The sequence below is a fragment of the Mesocricetus auratus genome, unplaced genomic scaffold, assembly GCF_017639785.1.
Source record: "Mesocricetus auratus isolate SY011 unplaced genomic scaffold, BCM_Maur_2.0 Super-Scaffold_100007, whole genome shotgun sequence".
Classification (NCBI taxonomy): domain Eukaryota; kingdom Metazoa; phylum Chordata; class Mammalia; order Rodentia; family Cricetidae; genus Mesocricetus; species Mesocricetus auratus.
The window spans coordinates 4,593,506-4,617,740 of record NW_024429191.1 but is presented as its reverse complement, the minus strand read 5'-3'; positions in this window follow the sequence as shown (position 1 = coordinate 4,617,740).

Below are 24,235 nucleotides of genomic sequence, written 5' to 3'. Positions count from 1 at the left end.
TAAGAGAACCAGCTCCTCCTATCAGTTGTCCGCTGACCTCCACATGTGTGGTGTGGTGTTTAGACTGAATGCAACCAAATAAATAAATACATCTGAATATGTATAAATAAACTGTGGCATGTTAGCAAATTAAACAAAGAAGGCAAAGCAAAGTCACAGTAAAATAGAATATTGAGTAACATGGGAGAAAATGGTCACAGTGAAATAAGAATAACAGTAGTATCCTTGGAAAGGGAGTCACCAGTGACTCCATCCTGGCATGGACCATGACTGGCTTACATAAGGTGTCTGTATCCCACCATGAACCAGGCATTGGGTTACACAGTGTGTCTGCATCCCACCATGGAGCAGGCACTGGGTTACACAATGTTTCTGCAGCACAGGATCTGGGATTCCAATCAGATATCACTGCCCTATGTTCACTTTGAATGAATCTAAGCCAAGTAAGGAAAAAGATGAGAGTGGGACTCCTGGATAGAAGGTTAAAAACGGTGAATGAAAATCAAAGCCATTCTTTATTTTGTGTATAGTGAAGTAGTCTACACATTAAACTACACTGTGATAGGATGCTTTGATGTAGTTTTTAAAAGAGAAGAAAATATGATTTAGTTTGTTTTGCAGTTTTCCTCTGAGTTTCCTAGCTCTCTAAAGTCTGTTCCTGCAGGGAACCTGCAATTCACACCCAGCTGAAAATGAAATCAAAGCAAGCAAGCAAGTTTGTGTTTTTACTTTTGCTACTGGAGAGCAACTCTATGACCTCAAGATTAGGAGTTCAAAATCATCCTTAGCTACATAGTGAGCTCAAGACTAACCTGGACCAATAGCAAAACAAATAAATAACAGAACCACTAAACACTTTCATCACATCTGTTTTCATAGCTTAGAATAATCCCCTCAATTCCATGAGTCTTTTTCTTTGACCTTTTTTTAAAGCAGTTTTGATGAGCTAGAACTTACATACCATGAAATGAATCTGTTTAAAGTATGGATAAAATGGTACAATTAGGTAGCTGTGTAAACGTCATGACAATTTTAAAATAATTTAATTACCTCTTAAAGTCACCATACTCACTAGCACTCACTCCCTTACCCCACAAATGTTAGTGCTTCAAACATCACGAATCAATTTTCTTACATGCTAATTATCATTATTAAATATTATTATTTAATATGTATGTGGGTGTGGGAAGGGGGTATGCCACAGCATATTTGTGGAGGTCAGAAGATAACTTGCAGGAGTTGGTTCCTGGTAATGAAACTAAGGTCCTCAGGGTTGGGGACAAGTACCTTTTTCTACTTAACCACCTTGATGGCCCTTCAATTTTATTTTCTAAATGTTACTCTCCCTGGTATTTCCATATAAATGGAATAATATAATAATTATTTTTTAGACTTCATTTTATTTACTTAAAAATTTATTTGTGTGATGTGATGTGATGTGTGTGTGTGTGTGTGTGTGTGTGTGTGTGTGTGTGTGTTTAATAGCCCAGAAGAGGTCATTAGATCCTTAGATTCCTCTGGAGTTGGAATTAAGAGCACAAAGCTATCTCTCCATCCCCATCTAATGTCTTCCATGACTGACTTCTCCCTGAGTCCCATGCCTTCATAGTTCATCTATATGTGTTCATGTTCTAGATACAGTACCTCCCATTATTATCCATGTTATTTGCTGCATGTTCCATGTTGATGTCCAGTTCCCTTGAGTCTTTTTTATCTGAAGTTGGTTAACTCCATGGATGGAGAAGAATGACTGGATGGTCAGGAGCAGTATGAATCAAGAAACTAATAGTGGACAATCCCTAATGGGTGACTGGATACTGTATATCCCTGTGCCTCCTCAGTGAAACTAGATGAATAAGCGAGAACACAGATGAGCTGCTGAGAGATGGTCGGCTAGCGTGCACAAAGTCCTGGGGTCCACACCAGAATTACATACACTGGGTATGATTCTGCATGACCACAATCCCAGCACTCAGAAGGCAGAGACATAGGATGACAAGTTCAAAGTCATCCTCAGCTGCATAGGGAACTTAAAACTAACATGGGTTGTAAGTGACCCTTTCTCAAAACACATTGCTATAGAGCAGTAACTCATTTTATTTCTTCATTTACTTATTACCACTTTTCAACATTTATGCTTATTTATTTATTTTCTGTGCATATATGTATAGGGGTGTTCATTACAGTGTGCTTGTGGATGCCAGGGAATGGCTTCTGGGAGTTGGCGGTCTCTTTGCACAACATGGGTTCCAGGATACTGACCTCAGATTATAAAATTTGCCTGCAAGCATATTCACCCACCCAAGCACCTGGCTGGCCAATTTTTATGTATTCTGATTTTTTCATATGTGTATAGTACTGGAACCCAAGGGTTTGCTTATGCCAGATAAGCCTCTACCACTAACTACAAACCTAGCCCCTTTACAAGATCAGTGGATGTAAGCAATGTGCCCACAGGGAAGAGTTTTAGCTATGATCCTATGACCCTATGACCTGACCCATAAAGTCCAGTTGACTACTCCAATATTACTACTGCATCTACATCCCCACAGTCCAATTTCCTGATCTCTCTCTCTCTCTCTCTCTCTCTCTCTCTCTCTCTCTCTCTCTCTCTCTCTCTCTCTCTCACTCTCTGACACACACACACACACACACACACACACACACACACACACACACAAACAGTACAAATCATATACAAGCCCTGGTGGTTCTCTGCTCTGTACCTCCCCACCTGCCTTGGGAAGACAAAAACCTCATATTGCCCCAGCTTCTTGAGTCTTCTTCCACCTGGAAAGCTAAGCTTTTTCAATAAAAGGCTACTTGTCTGCTTCATTTTTACACTTGAGAAACATGCATTATTTAGTAGCGGACTTTAAAAACATTGCAATGCCCCTTGTAAACATGGTTAAAACGCCTTCCTTTCCTTGAGCTCCGCTCCTCTTTGTAGCAGTGGGGTTTCAGGAGCTTTCTTCCTTTTCCTTTGGTGCCAGATAAATCTTAATTTCATTTGGCATGTGGTAAATATTTAGCTTTACTCCTCTGCTGCCGAGAGACATTTACACAGCTTTGGGGTGACTTGGAAACTGTCTTGATAATTGGCTACATTTTCGTAGAGATCAAGAGTGATTCTCCTTCGATTAAATTCTCTATTTTGTTTTGTTTTTAGTGAGTACTTAAAATTTATCAAGAAACAGGTGCTTCTTCTACTTGGGTATTTTGCATGTCTGGAACAAAGCAAAAACTCAAGAGAGATTGTCTACATGTGAACCATCTTTAAAAAATTAATTAAAAAAACCAAAGCCATCACAGACCTGTGTGTACTTACTCTTCATCTAAGAATAATCAATGCACAAATATTTGTGATGAAACAGGTGCCATGTGCAGAGAGAGGGGTTGATTTATTTATCCTTCTTTCCCCAAAGACTCCTCTGGATGTCTGATAGGAGACAGATTAGAGAGAGATCCACTGCTCTTTTGTTACAGTAAAAAAGCTCCAAGTGAGGAGAACAGGAGGACCGAGATAGGGGAGGAATAAAGGAGGTCAAGAAAGGAAATGCCTTGATAGGGGGAGACAGTACAGGTTTGGAGAGAGGTCTGGCACGAGGGAAATGTTAGGGAACCCACAGGGATGATTCCAACTACGAATCTAGGCAGTGGTGGAGAGACTGCCTTTGATGTCCTTCCCCTAATATGAGATTGATGACTGCCTTGGTTGCCACTCATAGAGCCTTCATCCAGTAGCTCATTTAAACAGAAACAGGCATTCCACAGCTGAGCACTGAGCCATACTCCTGGAATCCAGCTGTGGAGAAGGAGGAGTGAGCAAAGGAACCAAGACCATGCTGGAGAAACCCGCAGTTGACCTGACGTAGTGAGAGCATGGAGACCCTAGTCGTAAACCTGGGGAACCAGCATTGGACCGAACCAAGGCCCTCTGAATGTGGGTGCCAGTTAGGAAGCCAATGCAATCTGTGGGACCTCTAACGGTGGAGCCAGTGTTTATCCCTAGTGCACAAATATCCTATGGAAGGTATCCTTTTTTTATTGCTGTCCAGATATGGGAATTGATTGCCTGAATCCTCCTCCAAATGATGTGACCAACTTTGGTGGTCCCCGTGGAGGGTCTCATTATTCCGGGGGAGTGGGATGGGGGTGTCAGTGGAGGGTATGGGAAGGCGAGGGAATGGGGAAATTGATATGTAAACAAGACTGCTTCCAAATTTTAAAAAAAAGTTATTTAAAAATTGTAATTATAAATGTTCGGCCAAGAGCTCTCAGGCTTGTTACTAGCTGATAACTCATATTTCTTATATATGCTTTGCCACATGGTTTGGTACCTTTTGTCAGTATGGCGTGCCCATCTTGCTTCTCCCTGCATCTGCTCATGACTCCTCTGACTTCACCCTTCTTCTTCCCATCATTCTCAGTTTTGCTGTCTGGTCTATACTTCTTGCCTGGCTACCTGCCAGTCAGCTTTTTATTAAACCAACTTGAGGGCAAATCTTTACAGTGCACAAAAAGATTATTTTGCAGCATTATCATAAATATTTATGATACATACACACATGTATATATATGTACACACACACACACACACACAAAGCAGCTCGAAGAAGGAACAATTTATTTTGGCTCGCAGTTTGAAGAGACTAAGGTGTGGTATCAGGCAGTTCCCTGGAGGTGGGGTTCATGAGGCTGAGACATCCTCCTCATGTCTTCAGGTATAGGAAGGGAAAGATAGGAACACAGGTGTCCATCTGTTCAGTTTCCATTTTTCCTCTGTCTACAGCCCCAGCTCATGGTGGTGCTTCCTCATTCAAGGCAAGGCTTTTCCCTCCACTTACTCCTTTCTGAAAACACTCTCAGGCATGCCAAAATGCATCTTTCTTAAACTATGGGAGCTCCTTAATCTGGTCAGGCTGACAACCAGTTAAACAATATAATACTTAGTCATCCTGGGTGGCACGCTGTAGGGAGCAGAGGGCAGGGAAACGACAAGGATTTCTCTAGGAAAACTACAGAGCTATTTACAAGTGAAGAGGTCCGAGTGTGCATAAGATGTTGAAGGCTCTCTTCTCACTACCCTCTGCCATCAGGAAGCAAATCTGATTGCCATTGCAATACAGAAGGGCTATACAGGTGAGTAGAGATGCTGGGAGAGATTTGCTGGAAGCTTCCCCGTGCAATCCCAGAGTGAGCAGTGAAGGCCAGTGATTTCAGAACCCCAGCCCCCACCCCTACTCCCACCCTGCAACACACATACATTCCCTGGGAAATAGTACATGCCTGGTATTCAATCATAGAGACAATAAAAGTAATTCTTATGAGGGTCACAGCCTTGTCCCTGGAAGCCCTGAAAAACCAGGCCCAGCCAACCAGTCTTAATAAACCATTTAAAGATGCAAGTAATTGTATAAGGCAGGAAAAGAACATTTATTCAATGTGGTCACATTGGTCACATTGGCAAGAGGGACAAATGCCCTCCCCTCTATCACTAGCCCAGTCTATCTTCAGGCTTTGTGGCATGAGATAACATTTAGTACACAACCAGAGTTATTTGTAGTCAGTAAGTACTGAGCCAGGGTCAGGCCTTGTCCATCATTGTCTGGGTTCCAGTCTTTCCTGAAACTCCTGACACATTATAATTCTATTTCTGGGAGACAAGTTTCCCTGTCTTGCCGAGCCAGGAGTTAACCTTTTTTATTCTCTCTGCAGGAGATTTATAAGGGAATCCTAATTTCTTAAGGTCCATTATTTCATTGTCTGATAGCCAAAGGAAGGGACACAGTGGTTCTCAACACCATTGTGGGTCAAACGACCTTTTCACAGGAGTCACCTAAGACAATAGGAAAACACAGATATGTACATTGCATTTCATAATCATAGAAAAAATTCAGTTATGAAGTAATAACAAAAATAATTTTGTGGTTTCATGTCACTGCAGTGTGAGGAATTGAAATAAAGAGACTCAGCCTAAGGGAGGTTGAGAACCACTGCATTAGAATACTCTCCTCTATATCCTAAATACCACAGAAAAAATGCCCTAATTACCAGATGTGTATACTGACTTCTGGTGACCAATCACAGTCTGTGATCCAATGAAGACTCAGGAAGTGACACTGTAAAAACTTTATTTCTGTTGGAGGTAGGCATCTCCAACTTCTCAGTCAGGTTCTGATTAGAACCAGTGAGGGCATCCTGGTTGTGTCTAATGGCCTGTGTCCTCATGGATGCCTTTGACTTCCCAAACATATCATAGTTTGATTGGCACAGAGACACAGAGATTGTATTACATTATACAATGACTGTTGAAAGGATCATTTACTGGATTTCAATAAATGCCACTGCTTCTCCCAAGCAGAATTGCTTGATTATAGAAATCTTACTGCATTGTGGATCTTGCCTGTAGAATGATGAAGAAACTGTCACTAGTGATCTGAGTTGCTTTGAAGATTGTGTGCTTCTTGGGGACTCTTTGAAGCACATCTCCTCTGCCTCCTTTCCATTCAGTCTCCTTGTGGGTCTGGACTGGATATGCAACTCAGTTGGTAGGGTGCTTGTCCAGCATGCATGAAGCCTAGAATTTGGTCCCCAACATTACATATAATTGGGCAAGGTGGTACATGCCTGTAACCTCAGCACAGTAGTAATAGAAGCAGAAGGATCAACATTTCAAGGTCACCTTCAGCAATAGCAAGTTTGAGCTCAAAGGAGTCTGCCTGTATTATAGTGTTGGGTATGTTGGAGTCTGCTTGTGTTGGGTTGCTGTGTTGGGCATGTTGCTGTATGCCTGTGTAGCAGTGTTGGGTGTGTTGGAGTCTGCTTGTGTTGTGTTGTTGTGTTGGGTATGTTGGAGTCTGCTTGTATTCCTCTGTTGCGTATGCTGGGTATGCTTTGTCTGTTGAAGGAGTTCTGTTCATCAGTCAGTTTCTCAAGAAAACTTTATTTCAAAGCCCTGATGAATGCTAATATCCTTTCTGCATTACAGAAGCAGAATCAGGAGACCCAGACTCATCCCAGTGCTGAAGGTATCCTAGAAACCTAGAGGTCAGCCCGGCGGTGGTGGCACACGCCTTTAATCCCAGCACTCGGGAGGCAGAGGCAGGCGGATCTCTGTGAGTTCGAGGCTGGGCTGAACCAACAGCCTCCAAAACAATACAGAGAAACCCTGCCTCGTAAAACCAAAAGAAAAAAAGAAACCTAGAGGTCTCTGGACTGAAGGCCATAAGGACCTACAAAAATAGACCAGGTCACAAATCCAGATACAATAATGGAAGCCAACGTCAACAGAACATAATCTTTGTACATAAAGAGCAGTGTGTTAGGGAGCTTGGGGGTGTCTGTGTCTCTGTCTCTGTCTCTCTCTGTCTCTTTCTGTCTCTCTCTGTCTCTGTCTGTGTGTGTGTGTTTGCGCGCGTGCAGGCGCACACGCGCATGTATTTTGTGTCCCGATGAATCTTTTAAAGTACTTAGCAACAACTTCACTTGTCTTCCTGTCTGTAACCAGAGCAGTCAAATGAACTACTTTTGAAGAGCCACACGGAGATTAAAGAAGTAAAAGGAAACAGCGGAAGGAGAGATGTCTCAGCAGGCAAAATTATTCACACTGATGAGCAGAGTTCAGTCCCCATACTCCATGTGAAGACCCAGGTGAAGTGGTCTGCATCTGTAACCCCAATATCCATACATTGAGGCTCTGGATAATCAGTCAGAAAGCAGACAGGCCAGAGAGCCTGCAGTATAGAGTACAGCATGGCAGAAACACGAGAGAATCTGCCCACACAACGAGGTAGAAGGAGAACCCTGGTGCCCAAAGCAGTCCTCTTGTCACCACATGGACACTATGGTACATGCACACCTACACTCCCAAACACACATATTAATAATACATAAAATAAAAATTAAATAACAAAACTGTCAGCTGCTTCCCATTCCTTCATCTTCTGAAAAATAGCTAGCATGCTGTTTAGACTTGGGGGGACAAATCCATTTTAAAGTATCATAAAACACAATTAAAAACATTGCTTGTTGGATTGTTCACACACAGAAAACCGAGGAACAGTGTCAGGACCCAGGAGGCTAAAGCTTTCAAGGGCAGCAATATCTCCAAGGAGAGTAAGAAGAATTTGGATGAACCTTTGATTCTGTCGGGTTTTTTGAAAGCACAAAGAGGCATATTTAATTTATAGCATTATATAAGCTGCTGCAGTGTGTGTGTGTGTGTGTGTGTGTGTGTGTAAGCATAATCCTGACATACTAGTTTGAATTTTACATTACCAGGCAACAACTATTCTAGGATCTGAACACTCATACCAGAGGACCAGATTCAGGGAAGCAGAAATGTAGCAACAATCTGCAGTGCTGGCGGCATCTCCCTTGCCTATAAAACCAATTTTAACTGCACAGAGCCCCTCAACACATTGCATCTGGGAAACGCGAAGGCTGCACATTAAGCTGTTATGAATAACTGCTGTTGGGATGGAATGAAGAGGAAACACATCTGCATTTCACTTGCACTCTCTGCAAACCCAAAACCTCCTGACTGCAGTTATATTGCCTGCAAAGCAACACTGCTGAAAGGGGAAAGCTTTGCTGAGAAGCATTTACCATGCTTTGATATTTTAGCCCTGTGATCATTTGAAGCCTCGGCTGTTCTTCCCTGGTGCTGGCTACTGAATATTATAATACAGATGGTTTGCTTCTATGGAGGAAAATATAATCCAAGTCAAGTCTAATTTGACTCAGGCACATCTCTGACTCTCCTAATACAGAGGCAATGGAGCTAGGGTGAGGGCTGTCAGGTTGGCCTCAGGGACTGTGAATATTCCCTTGTTTAAGAAGCTGTAAGAGTTACACTGGCTGATTCCAGCATGCAGCTTCTGTCTTCCCTACAGTGTTGGAGGCAGGTGCTTGGATATCAGTGTTCACTGTATGGTATCAAGTGTTCTGGAGAAGGGGATTTGAAGCATCTAAGGTTTGCCAACGGTAGGAGAATGATTAAGAAAGACATAAAACACACAAAAGGGCTGGGGAGATGGCTCAGTAGGTGAAATACTTGTGTATAAGGGTGAAAATGTGAGTTCAGGTCCCTACAATGGATCTGAAAACCCTGGGCTGGGTGTGATAGTCATGCCAGTGCTGGGGAAGGTAATGGAGACAGGAGCAGCCCTCCACTAGCTGTACCAGTGAGCTCCAACTTCAGTAACAAACCTAGTCTTAATATATACATTAAATAGCTGAACACAGAGAGCAACAGAGGAAGTTTCCTCAGGTTTACCTTTGGCTTTTACATGCATTTTCACCTAAGTACACACACAGACCTCCTCAGTCAACACACACAAAAACATACAGACACCACACACATACACATGCAAGTGAAATCTTATCACAGCCTCGACCATGTACATAGCATTTTAAATGATGTTCATAAGACTTTTATTAAGAAGGAAAAAGAGGCATTAGCTGGCTATTACCAATGTACCATTCATGTCACATTCATTTCTAGTTTTCTTCTCTCCACTCTGTTTTCTGTATGTAGGATACCAGGGACAATGACATCTTGAGTTTCTTCCTAGGTACATATAGACATGTTTTTCAGTGCCTTGCCTGCACTCACATGGCAGCTCATGACTGTCTGAAGTTCAAGGGAATCCTCCCTGGCTACTGAGGGAGGGCATCAGACATACATATGGTATACACACACACACACACACACACACACACACACACACACACACACACACACACACACACACACGTGTGTGCATGCACAAATACACACACACAGTTTAAAACATTTACACAAAAAATCAACATAAATAAATACATCTCATGAAAAGAAACGAGGTGAGATGAAAGTAAATATCTGGGGCCGATGACTTAGCTGTTAAGAGCAAGTACTGCTCTTTCAGGGGGACCTCCCTGAGTTCCATTCCCTCTACCCACTCCAGATGGCTCACAACTGTCTGTGACTCCAGCTACCAAATATCTGACCCCTAAGGCTTCCTTGAGCACCTGCGTTTACGTGCATATAGCCTTCCACCATAAGAAATATACATTATTTAAAATAGTAAAAATAAATCGTAAAATTAATGTGTGTTGTTCCTTAGGATATGGGAAGAGTGACATTTCTCAACATCAGACCTGGAGAACTGAATTATGAAATAGAACTAAAGTTGTCTTTTATGACACCATGTACAGTTGTGGGATGTGGGTGCCATAATAGGCACTTGGTGTATGATTTTACGCATTTACTATGGTAGCCCTTAAGAAGGTATAGTTATGTCACTCTAGTGATGGAGGACTTAATACGGGAGGTCAAGCTCACCTAAACTGCATTGAAATTCTAGAATTTGCAGGGTTGTCCAGTGGAGCCATGCAACTCTAGCCAGTATTTCTTTTTCTTAGAAAAAGGAAAGTATCATTGTTGAATTGTCATCTACTGAATTTTCTGTGTCCTTGAAACTTGTGCAGGTCAGCTGTTTCTGTAGGTTAAAGAAGCCCAGTCTTGACTCCTATGCTCATCAGTCCTCCCTCTCTGTCACTGGATTCCTTGAGTTCAGCTCAGTGTTTAGCTGTGGGAGTCTGCCTCTGCTTCCATCAGTCATTGGCTGAAGTTTCTGTTTCCCAGACTCTCTGGCAGTGGGATTGTGGGCTGGCACTCCCCTGATCCATGTCTAAAATCCATATATGAGTGAGTACATATCATGTTTGTCTTTTTGTGACTGGGTTACCTCACTCAGGATGGTTTCTTCTAGTGCCATCCATTTGCCTGCAAATTTCAAGATTCCATTGTTTTTTTTTCTGCTGAATAGTACTCCATTGTGTAAATGTACCACATTTTCTCTATCCACTCTTCAGGTAAGGGACAACTAGGTTGCTTCCAGGTTCTGGCTGTTACAAATAATGTAATATTTTATGATCTATAAGTATTTTTCCTTTTATTGAAAACAGTTTTTTTTCTTACATAATATACCCTGGTTACTGGTTCACCTCTCTCTGCTCTTTTCAGTTGCTCTCCACCTCTCCTGCCATTTAGATCCAACCCATTTCTGTTTGTCATTAGGAAACAAATTGAATTTTAAGGAATAATAATAACATGTGAAACAAAACAGACAAACAGGGGGGAAGGAGCTCAAGAGAAGGCACATGACACAGAGACCTGCTAGTGTGCACACTCCAGAATCCCATAAAAACACTGAAGTGGAAGTCCTAATACATACACAAAAGACCTGTAGATAAAAAGAGAAAAGAAAAAGGTATATAAATGAGGTAATAAAAATTTAAAAATAACAAGTATTTTACATACATATATACATACATATGTACAATGTTTTTGATCAAATCCATCCCAGGCATCCCCGTGTATCCTCTCAAATTCGTTTCCTCCTTTTTCAACTTTTGAATAACACATCGAGTCTAATTAGTGCTTACCATATATGGATGGATGGGTGTGGGGCCATCCACTAAAGTATACTTGTCCAGGCCATTTTTAACATCTTAAACATTGTTCCTCCTGACTCACTTCAATATATCAAAGGAATTTGACCTTCAGATTTCAAATCACTGAGATGAGATAAACATACAGGCAACATTTAGACCCTGCAATCCAATCTATTCTTTTCCTAGGAGTCCAACCTTGAAGGCACAGGGTCCAATCATCATCTGGACACTCCTGTGAGCCATCCTATAGTGCTAAGATATTTAGAATATCCCAGTACTCACATCTTCTGAACTCCTACCTCATCCCCTGAGTAGGACTGGACCAAATACTAGCTTCCATTGTACTGATAAAACAAAAACAAACAACAATTTCCCTAGGATACTAATCCACCCCCTCTCTTCTCTCCTTTCTGAGGATATGAATAAATGTTGTGTGTATATCTTAACTCTTTCTCTCTGCAGTTCTGTTTCTTTGTCTCATTCCATCTCTTCCTTTCTTGTCTAGTCTTTAATCAGCAGCCTTCCTGGACCGGAATCTACCAGATACTGTTTGAATGAGCACTTGAGCTTGGAAGCAGATCTCTCCCTAGTTAATCCTTGGGATGAGACCCTGGCTGTTCTGATTACAGCTTGCAAAATCTGCACACAAGAAGCCAAAACCTGCCTCCTGACCCACAGAAACTAGGAGTTAATCTGTATGTGTTGCTTTCAGCTCTCCATTTTAGAACAACTTGATACAGGGCAATAGCTAACTAACTAATTAACTAACTAGCTAACATGATTTTCTCTATGATTATGGAATTATCTTGAAGATTTAGAGAGAATAAAGAATGAGGACACCAAGGAGAACTCAAAGTCCATACTATTTCCAAGACATTCCCAAACCTCAGCTCTGGTCACTGTAACTGTGCTGGACAGTGTCAAATTCCTGTAACTACAGAAGGTTCCTTTTGTCTTCAACAATTAGAGAGAACAGGCTTGGGGAGAAATGACAATCAGGTAATCAAGCCTCCCTCAAGCCTAAATACTTGTGTGACATTTCTACTGTAACTTCTTAAGTGTGTCTTATTCTTTCATGATAATGTCTGGGTGTCATTATATTTAAATGAGAGCATTGGGGCTTGAGTAGGGTGAGCCACTTGTCACTCAACCAGTAGAGTTTGAATTAGGCCCTAAGAACATGAAATTTCAAAGCCCACTCCCTTTCCTGTACTCCAACCAACCCTGAGGGCAGAAAACATGTCTTCATTTTTTTTTTCTTTTCAACAGCATATGGTTGTTTCCTGACACAGAGTGGGTGCAGACATCAATAAAATATTTAACAAAGGTTAGAAAAAAGAGCAGAAGTCTAATACTGCTTTGCTATATCTAGGTCAATTTACTTCTGTGTGAACAGAGGGCCATTTTCATCTCCAACTCCAAGGGTTGAGTGTGTTTTCATTTAGTTATATGCCAAAATCTAGTTCATTTCAGATCTTTAAGGTCACAATGTCTCTTTCTCTTTAGTAAAACGGAGAGAGTTAGATCTTGAAGGGAGAGAAAAAAAGAAACAAAGATTAGGCCACAATATTTTCTGTATACACAATAGTTTTAGTTATTCTTTGAGAATTTCAATAATTTTAGGCTGTATCCATGACCTTTCCCCCCAAGTTTTCCCAGATCCCTTCCCAACGCATCCTCCTTTTAACTTCATACCCCCACCCCATCTCATGGATATATATATATATATATATATATATATATATATATATATATATCCCACTGAATCAAAGTAGTGTTGTCATATGCACATCCACTAGACATCAGATGATGGACAACATATCAGTGGCCACACCCTCAAAGAAAAATAACTCCCTACCCCAGCTACCAATAGCTACCAACAAATCAGATAGGAGTGAGTCTTTGTGAGTCCCTCATCCCCTGCAAGTCCATGCTATAAGTTTGAAAGGCTTGACCTCGACCTTGTACAAGTAATCACAGCTACTCTGAGTTTATGAATGCAACATCTATGTCATGTCCAGAAGTCAGTAGTTTGGAGCACCTCTCCCCATCCTGCCTTCACTGCCTCAGTGTGTGTGTGTGTGTGTGTGTGTGTGTGTGTGTGTATTAATTTTCAACACTTTGACAAGTTAGTTATAAGCCTCTGCCTTCACAGATGCCCACTGCAAAAAGAAGCTTTTTGGATCGAGATTGCAAGTAACACAGACATAAATATTTAGAAGGCAGGTGATTTTTTTGTCTTTTGATTTTATTTTTTATTTAAAAAAGTTTTTTTCATTTTACATATCACCAAGTTCCCCCTCCTTCCCATTCTCCTGCTTCCTCAGCTCCCTCCTATTTCCACCCCCACATCCACTTTTCAGAGGGACTAAGGCTTAAGAAGGCAGGTTTTCAACAGGACCACTCAGTAAAACAATAGTAGGCTCTTCCCTATGCTCTATGATCTTCCTAGCCATGGGTTTTAGACCAGACTTACATTTCCAGGCATGAGTTCCTCCTTGGAAACCCAATGAGGGGCAATAAAGGAATAAAAAAAGACATATGTGCATGTATATGTGCACACAAACAGACACACAGAGAAAAGCTAGGATTGGAAAAAGTGAGCTCTTTGATGGAGAAGTTTCAGCATCCTGGAAGCTCGGCATGTTTGTTATATTCAACTGAACTAAAAGGCAGGGGTTATTGCATACAACTGCAAAAGGAAGCTGGGTTATCATATACAAATAAACAGGGGGCAGTATTGTGATATATAGCTGAACAAGGAAGCTGGTTTAGCTAATCAGTAGGAGCAGGCTCTGTAGATGAACTGTCTTCAGGGTGTAAGCATCTGGGAGGAGAAAGGTACAGCAAACTCTTGCCCACAGTCAACAGTGAGACATGAAGAAGATTTTTCCATCCCTCTTAGCAACACCTAAGGAAGGCATTGGCCTTCCCATGGAGCTGAAATACTTTACATGACCAGCAACACAGTTCACTCAGGACTTCCCTCACTCCCTACACTGTGTAGAAACTACTAGTACTTTGACCAGCAGGGAGGACGATTCTGGGTCAATTCCAGGCTGCCTTCTCAACAGCCTGCAGCCAAAGTCTGTTATGTATTTTCAGAAATTGAGTCTTAATATCTAGCTAGGGTGGAAAAAAAAAGCAATGGCAATTGCTTCTGTTGTCTGGCAACTCCTGGCCCTGGACTTCTGGGGTCCCACTATATCAGAGCGATGTCACATATCTGATGCTGAGAGTTTTGTTTATTTAAAGCTGTGATTTGTGTGGGGGGGTAGGGAGATGTGGGGGGGTGTGCATGTATGGGGGTAGTAAGCTTGCATGTCAGCAGGTAAACATTTTGAAATGTTTATAAGCTCATACCCACATGTGTGCACACACTTGAGGAGGACAGAGGGCAACCCTGGCTGTCCTTCCTGATGAGACATCCACCTTGTTTTTTGAGACAGAGCTTCTCACTGGCCTAGAGCTCACCAAGTAGTTTAGGCTAGCTGCTTGGTGAGATTCAGAGATCTGTCTATCTCTGCTGCCCCAGTACTGGGATAATAAGTCCATGCCACCATGCTATGCTTTGTTTAGTTAATTTAATTTTATATTTATGGATGTTTTGTCTGTGAGTGTGCCTGTGAGTGTCTGGTTCCTGCGGAGGCCAGAAAAGGAAGTCTGGTTCCCCCAAAACTGGAATTACAGGCAGTTGTGAGATGCCACATGGGTGATTAGACTTGAACTTGGATCTTCTAGAAGAACATACAGTGCTCATGTCTTCAACGCCATAGTTTTGTTGTTATTGTTTTCTGATGTGGTTTCTGGGAAGTCCAACTCAGGTCTTCATGGTTACAAGGTAACCTCACAGACTGGTCTCTTGCCATTCCTGAAAACAGTATTTCATGAATTCTTTTCCCATTAGGTTTGTACTGAACTCCAGGTCTAGGGATTCTTTCATTTATTCATATATCCATCAATCAATCCATCCACTTCTCCATCTAATACTCTATCTATCTATCCACTTCTTAGTGCAAGCGTTTATCCTTCTCTCCATCTGTCTGGAAGTTTGTTCATGTACCCATCCACCTATACAGCAATCCATGTACCCACTAGTTTAGCCTTCAGGAGATACTATCTATATAAAGACATCTTGATATTTACATTTTCCAAGAAGTACAGCATGTTTTTTGATCATGACAAGCTCAGCCATGCCATATACACTTTGGGGTTTTTATATTTTCTTTCCTTAAGTAAAATAATAATGACTATATAAAATATAGACTGGAAACCTTAGAAGAGAAATCTGCTATAATTCTCCACTTGAAGATTAATAATGACCAACTAACATTTGGCTGCTTCCCCCCCAGACTTTTCTATGCATATTTTGCAAATATGAACTGCTATGCACACTAATATATTGCTTTTTATTGACACAATATTCATTGTTTACATTTTCCTATTTCATTAGATATTCTGCAATGTCTTTCATTGTCTGCAAAATATTCCACTCAGTTGCTTTTTAGTGCTTTATTTATTTGTGGTTTAGAGGTATTACTCTTAATGGCATTATTGCTGCCACTGAAATAAAAAATAAAGTAAAATAGCAAAAACTAATGTCAAAAAGGGTATGGAGAACTAAAAATGCCCCAAAGTTTCACCTAGCTTAATTCTTTTGTGTTACTTTTCCAAATTACTTGTGGGTAGCCTGACACATCTTTAATTTAAGCCCTAATTATTGTACATAATGCAGCTCACACCTGTGGCGATAATGCGTTTATTAGCATTAAAACTGAAGACATCAAAGAATCATATCAGGATAAAATGTCTATTTCTAATTTAATAGAATTGCAATTAAAGCAAATTTGATCTGAATGAAATTCCATCATAACTGGGTATTTTTTTTATTCTGCACAGTGAGTGAAAATTATTCTCCCCTAAATTGGAGATTAATAACATGCTTTTAATGTTAAATGTAGCAATTCAAGCATTAGGTTGTAATTCAAGTTCAACATCACTGAACATTTTATAAACTTCACATTTTAACATCTCTGAGAAACGCTCCGAGGTAAGCGCATTAGTGCTAAATGCATTAATGTTATTTTTCTTTATAAATGGGCTTATAACTGTGTTGTTACCTTCATTTGAATATTTTAATGAAGGGATAATATAGGGAGAGTGCTCCATTTTCACAAGGTAATTGTTTCTTCTGTGAGTGGCTAAACTTGGGCAGAAGGTGGAATTTATCTCATTGAAATTCTATTATGGCTGCATGCCTGTTGCTGATTGTCAGGGCCTCTCATTACCTGGAAACTGGGGCCTTCTGCTAATGTTCTTTCTGATGGCATCACATTATTGGCTGCCTCACAGTGCGACCCTCTCCTTGGGCACATTGCAGAGGCAAACCTTTGGTATCTTGCTCTAGTACTTGAGCTGAGCCCTGGGAATTTAGCCTGATGGAGAATTCTGATTGAGATCAGTTCAGATGAGGTAAGCCATCCAAATTTTCTGTAGAGCCTAAAATGAGGAAAAGGTATGTAATACTTTTCACATTTCTCAAGCAGGATTTGTTCCTGAATGCTTTTGTTGGAGAAAAGCGTGCTAGTTTTCCCATGGTTTCTGTATACCTTGTTACTTTTAAGTTTCTTTTAACAGTAAATGGAACTTCTTTCCCCATCTTCAAACAGTTGTCCTTTTATTTATTTATTTATTTTACTTATTTTGTGTGTGTGTGTGCGAGGGGGATGCACATGACCATGGAGACTGGAAGACAGAATTTGATCCCCAGGAGGTAGAGTTACAGGCTGTCCTGAGATAACTGACATGGGTGTTGGTCTAAAGGATGTCACCAGAGAGATGCTCTGACTGAGGACACTCTTATTCCTGGAATTCTGGTCCCACCATGAGACCAAGTCCAAGGTAAATTACTGGAGCATGAGACTTCACAGAGAACTGACAATCCAACCAAACACACAGTGAGTCTGACTGAATTGTACTGGTAACACCAGAAGAATCGATCAAAAGTTATCAGAACATTCCAACCTGAACCAAGACTAATTTGACTCACATGTGTTGGCTTACTTTCTTTTGCTCTGTGAGGAAGCTGCAGCTTAGAGGAGAAAGGGTTATTTTGGCTTATAGTTCCAGAAAGGACACAGAACATGGCAGCGGGATCCTGCGGCTGACCTGGCAGTCAGGAAGCAGAGTAATCATATCTGATCTGTGTTCATGAAGCAGAGATAAAAAACAAGATTATAAAACTTCAAAGTCCACCCCCAACCCCAGTGATGCTCGTCCTCCAGCAAGGTTGCATGTCTTGCAGGTTCCACAACCTTTGTGAACAGCACTACTGCCTAGGGACCAAGGTCTCAAATACATGAGCCTGTGAGGAATATTTCTCATTCAAACTGCAGCACAAGAGATGTAGCTAAATGAGAGGCCATCTAAAGCATGTTATCATCAACTGATACAACATCATGTCTCTGCTATGGCCAGGTGATCAGGGATGAGTTAACTTCTCTCTTGGTCAGTTTTGGCTTTCTACTCAGTGAAATGGATATTATGGTATTACCTGATCAGATTGACTTGAATTAGAGATTATAGCTATGAAGTAATCAGCCAATTCATACCAGAGAAGAGGCCTCAGGGTAGATAATAACTGTGCTGTCTCTTAGCCTCCATGTGACCTCTCAGTTCACACATTCCAATTGGTGCTTGGGGCTTACTCGCCAACCGGTCTAGCCCAATCAGAGTGATCCAGTTAGTGACAGACCTTGTCTCAAAATGATGGTGAGCATTTGAGGAAGACCAATTAAGCTCACTTTTCTCTCTCTTTCTCTCTCTCTCTCTCCTCTCTCTCTCTTTCACACACACACACACACACACACACACACACACACACACAGCTACTAGTGTACATGTATATATGGAGGCTAGAGGTCAATTTTGGATTCTGTTTCTCAGGAGCTGTCTACCTTCTTGCATGTGGTAGGGTATCTCTATAGTACCTGAAGCTCAGGTCACCAAGAAGGTTAGGCTAGTTGGTCAATGAACCTCGGGGACATCTGTCTTCTCCAGTGCCCCAGCACTGGGATGTCAAATAAGCATCACTCTGCCTACCTATATTTACATGGTGCTGAGGATGCCAACACAGGTCCTCATGATGGCACAGAAAGTATGTATTATCTGACCTATCTCTGCAGCTTGAATTCAAGTGTTTAACTCCTGGCTTCAGTGACTCTGCCTCTAACATTTGTCTCATGGCTGTGACAAAATACCCAACAGAACCAACTTAAGGAAGGAAGGGATTATTTTGTCTCACAATTGAGGGTATAGTCCATTACGGGGAGGAAGCTGTGGTAAGAGGAGCATGAGGCAGCTGGTCATGTCACAGCTACAGTCAGGAAGCAGAGGGAGATGAATGTAGGTGCTCAGATCTCTTTCTGCTTTTTATTCTATGACCTGAGCCCAGAATGATGCTGCCTACATTCAGAGACCATCTTCCTACCTTAATTAAGCTCACCTAGGGTCATCATAGACATCCCCCAAAATTTGTGATTTAACATCCTATGGAGTTGGCAATCAATATTAACTATCACAGTCCCCAGGACAATAGTATAATGGATCTGATTAAATTTTCAACAAGACCTATCATCACCAACACATAGCTAAATGTTTTTTCCTCTACCTGTCTCTGCTTTTTCTAGGTTTCTTACCAAAACAATATTTACTACCATCAATATTCATTTTCACCTACCCCTTTGGTCTCTAGTTTTAATAAATACCATCTGTCATTTAGTATTTCCCACAGCCTGAATATTTTCTGTTTACATTAATTTTGAATGCTTCATTCTTTTGTTTTCAGTGTTTCTAATAAATTAATATTTAAAGCTTGGTTGATATTGGTTGGGTTCAATGATGTTTATGAGGGGATGTCCAAAATATGTCATACATGTCTTTGTATGCTTATAATGAAGAGGCATCGAGTCTAATTCACTATCTCTCTGTGTGTTGACTGCTCATTTGTAGATATTGATCACATTTTCTTATTGCATTCTGACTTCTTGACTACCACCCAGTTCTTCTCCCACCCATTAGGATTTGTCAGATCCCAGATCCCTCCTCCCCAGGCTCTTCTCACCAACCCACCTGGTATGGAGACACAGGAAAACAACCCACACTCTTCATTGTATTTCAGTCCACTGGGTCCCTCCCTTTGTAACTATACATATTATACTATACACACACATCAGACTTTATATCCACACTCCTGTCTACCTCAGTGTTAAGAATCTGCAATATACAAAACTAAGCATATATATATATATATATATATATATAGAGAGAGAGAGAGATAAACAGAGACAGTCAGAGAGACAGATGGACAGAGACAGAGACATACAGACAGAAAGTTCTCATTCCTTTTCATGACTGCATACAACTCTGTTATGTGGATTTACAGAAGTAACTCAACCTGTTTATTTTGCTTCCTGTGGCATTCTTTGCCTCCAGTCTCTTTATGGTATGAATAGTTCTTTAATTATCATCTCTGGAAACAACTCTGTGCATGTGTTTTTGTACATGTGTTAAGTGTGTGCATGCATGTGTGAGTATGTACGTGTATGTGTGTGTGTTTCTTGTTTGCTACAATCAGTATGATAGCTTGTCTTTTCAGAGCCTTGATGGATAATGAGCAATGGTTCATGTTATCATGGAGTGTAGAGCCATTATGAGAGGCATAGTTTTTTTAGTATTAAAGCATCCATTCTTCCAAAATACCTAAATCCCACTGCTGTGTCCTGTAGTTATTTGTCCCTCCTATAAGTTTTACAGAATCTTGATCAAGGGAGAAAAAGGGGAAGTCATAGGACAGGTAAATAAACCCTAATGACTCAGCCTTTGTTTGTATCTGTTTCTTTATTTTGGACATGGGAAACTGATGTACTTTTTTCATTTAGCAGAGTCTAAGACAAAATTCAACTATGAAGAGGGCTGTTATTCAAAGTGAATAGAAGATGAGGAACTCAATCTCTTAAAATATGGAGGAGCACTTCAGTTTTAAAAGTGTGTGTGTGTGTGTGTGTACATGTACAGTTTCTGTATATGTGTGAATGTGCTATGACATGCATAACGGTCAGAGGATAACCTCAGGAGTTGGTCCTGTCTTCCACCTTGTTTGAGACAGTCTTTTGTTCACTGCTGCAAGCACAACTACCTGTGAACTTCCAGAGATCCTCCTGTCTCAGCCTCCATCTTATTACAGGGGCACTGGGGTTGTAGTCACAGCACATATTTCAGTCATATGTGGGTTCTGAGAATTAAAAGCAAATTCTTATTTTTAGAGAATCATACCTGCTTCAAGCTTTGCAAACTAAGGGAATAGACACAAATCTTAGATGTGAGGAGGTCCTGTGATATGCCATTTATATAAGCTTTCTCTCTAGGATATTCCTGTGGTCAGGTACCATAGGACCTTGGGATTGGTGGAAACTTGAAGACTGGGAAGTTCTCAGTCTGGCTCCTGGGTATTTATTCTTAAGCTGATAGACCTTCTGTTTAAATGTTGAAAATGATCTTGGGTTCCACTGAAGATGACTAAGACTATTATTCAAGGGTGTGTCCCTATGTCAAAAGCAACCTCAACTTCAAGCTTCTCACCCCCTCTTGGTCAGTAAAAAGCCATAGTGCTTAAATTGGAAGAACCATCCTTGAGCCACCAATGTCCTCATGCATATTAGGCCTGACTCTTCCATCCTTAGGCTGAAATCTTAGCTCTTCTTGTTGGTCATAGATATTGTCTCCATAGGAGGAGAGGTAGAGTTTTATAGATATCTCACATGATGAATGAGCTCAGTATGGGTCAGTTTACATCTGTGAAACTATATTACAAAATAGAATGAACAGTACTATGTCCTTGACAGCAAGCTAATTCAATGAGCCTAAGGCACTTTTCCACAAGAAGCTACCAAATATCAACCTACTCTACTTTTGACAGACATTTAAAAGAGTATACATTCATTCAGTTCTTAGGACAACCACAATGGTCTCTACATTTAATTGTACATATCAGGGAGATGAAATTCCTAACTAAATTTAAACACACGGTACACTTTGTTCTCTTCTCTCCTATGCCCCTTCTCCCTTTCTTTTTCCTCTCTTCTCCTTTCTCCTTTGTGTTCTCTTTCTTTTCCTCCTTCTCCTTTCCCTGTCTTTCTTCATTCTCTTCCTTTTCCTCTTCCCCCTCTTCCTCCTCTCTTTCATCTCTTATCTCATATCATCTTAATTTCTTTTCCTTCTTCTACTCTTCCCTTTTCTTTCCCCTCCTCTCCCTGCCCATCACCCCATTCTCTTGCCCTCTTCCTCCTCCAACATCTCCCTCCCCATCTCTCTGTCTCAAACTCCCCATCCTCCTTAGCTTCCAAGTTCTGATATGACTGAGGCATGCCATCACACACAGATCTCTAAGACTTTTTAGTAACTTACACTATAATTTACACTGTATCTGGATACTCACTGTCATAATGACCGAGGGCATTGTTGATCCACCCTCTACACGGTCCATCATCTACATCTGAATCTACCAGGAGGCTGTTTGGGGCAACTGAAATGTCAGGTTGTGTGGCTGGCTGTGATGCTTGGGCAAAAGGACTTCCTTTTCCTGATACACCTGCTGGTATTTTGGTTTTTAATTTTCCTTACTAATATACCTTTTTGCGCTATTTAGGAGCAATGGTCAAATCAATACAATGTCTCAGACTCTGTGAAATGCCTTGGCAACTACACATTGTTATCAAATTACTTGGCATTTAAAAAACATGGTCCAGGAAGCACTAAAGAGGTTCCCTGACCTGTGTCCTTCCTTCCTGACTTGATGGAAGATGCCCAGAAGAATGCTAAGGGACATCTATTCATCTTTCCCTCTGTAAACTGGACCATGTTCTGTTGATCACTGTTGTGGCTCATTTTGCACAATGAAAAATCAGCAAAGAAAACTCCTCTCTGCTGGGCTACATTCTGTGTCATTGTCATTTGATTTCCTGATCATTTAGTCAGTGGCATTTATCTACTGCACGGTCAGTGATGAAATGTAAAAGGGCTTCCTTCTCTTTAGTAAACCTCTCTCCTGCTTTTTCCTCCAGGAACTTGACTTTCTTGAGTTCCTATCTCTCACACAAAATTCTTTTCTATGGAAGACATCTTATGTAAAACTGTCATTCTTGCTTTCTCTTTTTCCCCCTACTGCTAAACACCTTTATATGACATCCAGAAACCAAAGTCAGAATTAAATCTTTCAGGGTAGCTTCTACATGGAGCATTTTAAGTTCATTTTTACTATTATGAACTTAGAGTTCTTTCTGTCTCTGTCTCATCACTGTCTGTCTGTCCGTTCATCCGTCTGTCTGTCTGTCTCTCTCTCCCATGCGCATGCATGTGCAAGTGTGTGTGTGTGCGTGTGTGTGTGTGCATTTGCATGTGTGCATGTATGCTTCTTTTCTTTTTTTTTGAGACATGGTCTCACTTGTTGTCTTATACTGGCTTTGAACTCATGACTCTCCTATCTCCCTTCCCTAGGACTAGAATTACAGGATGTGTCAGTACACCCTGCCCCTATGAACCTGGCTTTCTCACAGCATCAGCCCCAATTCTGGTATTATTGGTGTAAACGAAATGATTTTGATTAATATATCTCTTCTTGAGCCTCAACTAGAACCACTGGTTGGAATCTGCATTTATACCAAGCAACTCTACTGACTGACAAACATTTAAGGAGCCTGTGTTGAAGGACTCTGTTCCTTTTCAATCTGGAGCCTTGATGTGCTGTCTGATAAAGAAGGGGGAGATACAGACTATAGACACCCCCATGGAGAGCCTCACCCTCCCTGGGGAAATGAGGGGGTATTGTGGAGGTTGGTGGGAGGGCATGGGAGGAGGGGAGGGAAAGGGACCTGGTATTGACATGTGAAGTAACCTTGTTTCTAATTTAAATTTAAATTTAAAAATAAAAATTAAAAAAGAAGGGGGAGATACCCAAGACCCTAGCATGTCCTAAACCCAAGACGCCCAGTGAAAGGAGTCACTCAATCAACCTCAGAGTGTCCTGTGGTCTGCAGTGGGTTCATGCACTACTTAGGACAGCAACTTTAGTTACTTACTGGACCATCTGCCTAGCTGGGACAAAATTATCATCCAACACTCTATCTAAAAGAAAATTCTCCAACAAGGGAAGTGAGCACAATTGCCTTCTCCCTTCCTCACTAGCACTTGTTATCATATTTTTTGATGATATGTATTTTGTCTTGAGTGAGAAAGAATGTCAACGTAGTTCTCATTCAAATTGTGCCAATGCCACAGAGGACAAATACGTTTAAAATTATTTTGTGGTTATTTGTGTTTCTTCTTTTTGAGAACTGTTTATTCAACATTTGCTGATTGCTGAGAAAGAAGTGAAAACTGATACAGTCACTATGCAAGTCAGTTTTCAAGTTTCTAAAAGTACCAAAAAGAGTTATACTTTGTGTATGATCCAGCTAATCACACTAGCCATATATTCAAAGAACTCAAACTCTCACCTTGAGGTGCTTGTGTATCAACATTTGTTTCTGCTGTATTCATAGCAAAGAAGTGGATCCTCACAGATGTCCATCAACAGATGAATAGAGAGTGAGCATGTGGTACACATGCAATAGAATTTTATTTGTCCACAAAAGGAATGGGATTATAAAATTTGCAGAAAAAAGGATGGATCTGGAAGTTATCATATTCCATCCAGACTCAAGAAGAGTATTACCACATGTTCTCTTTCATATAT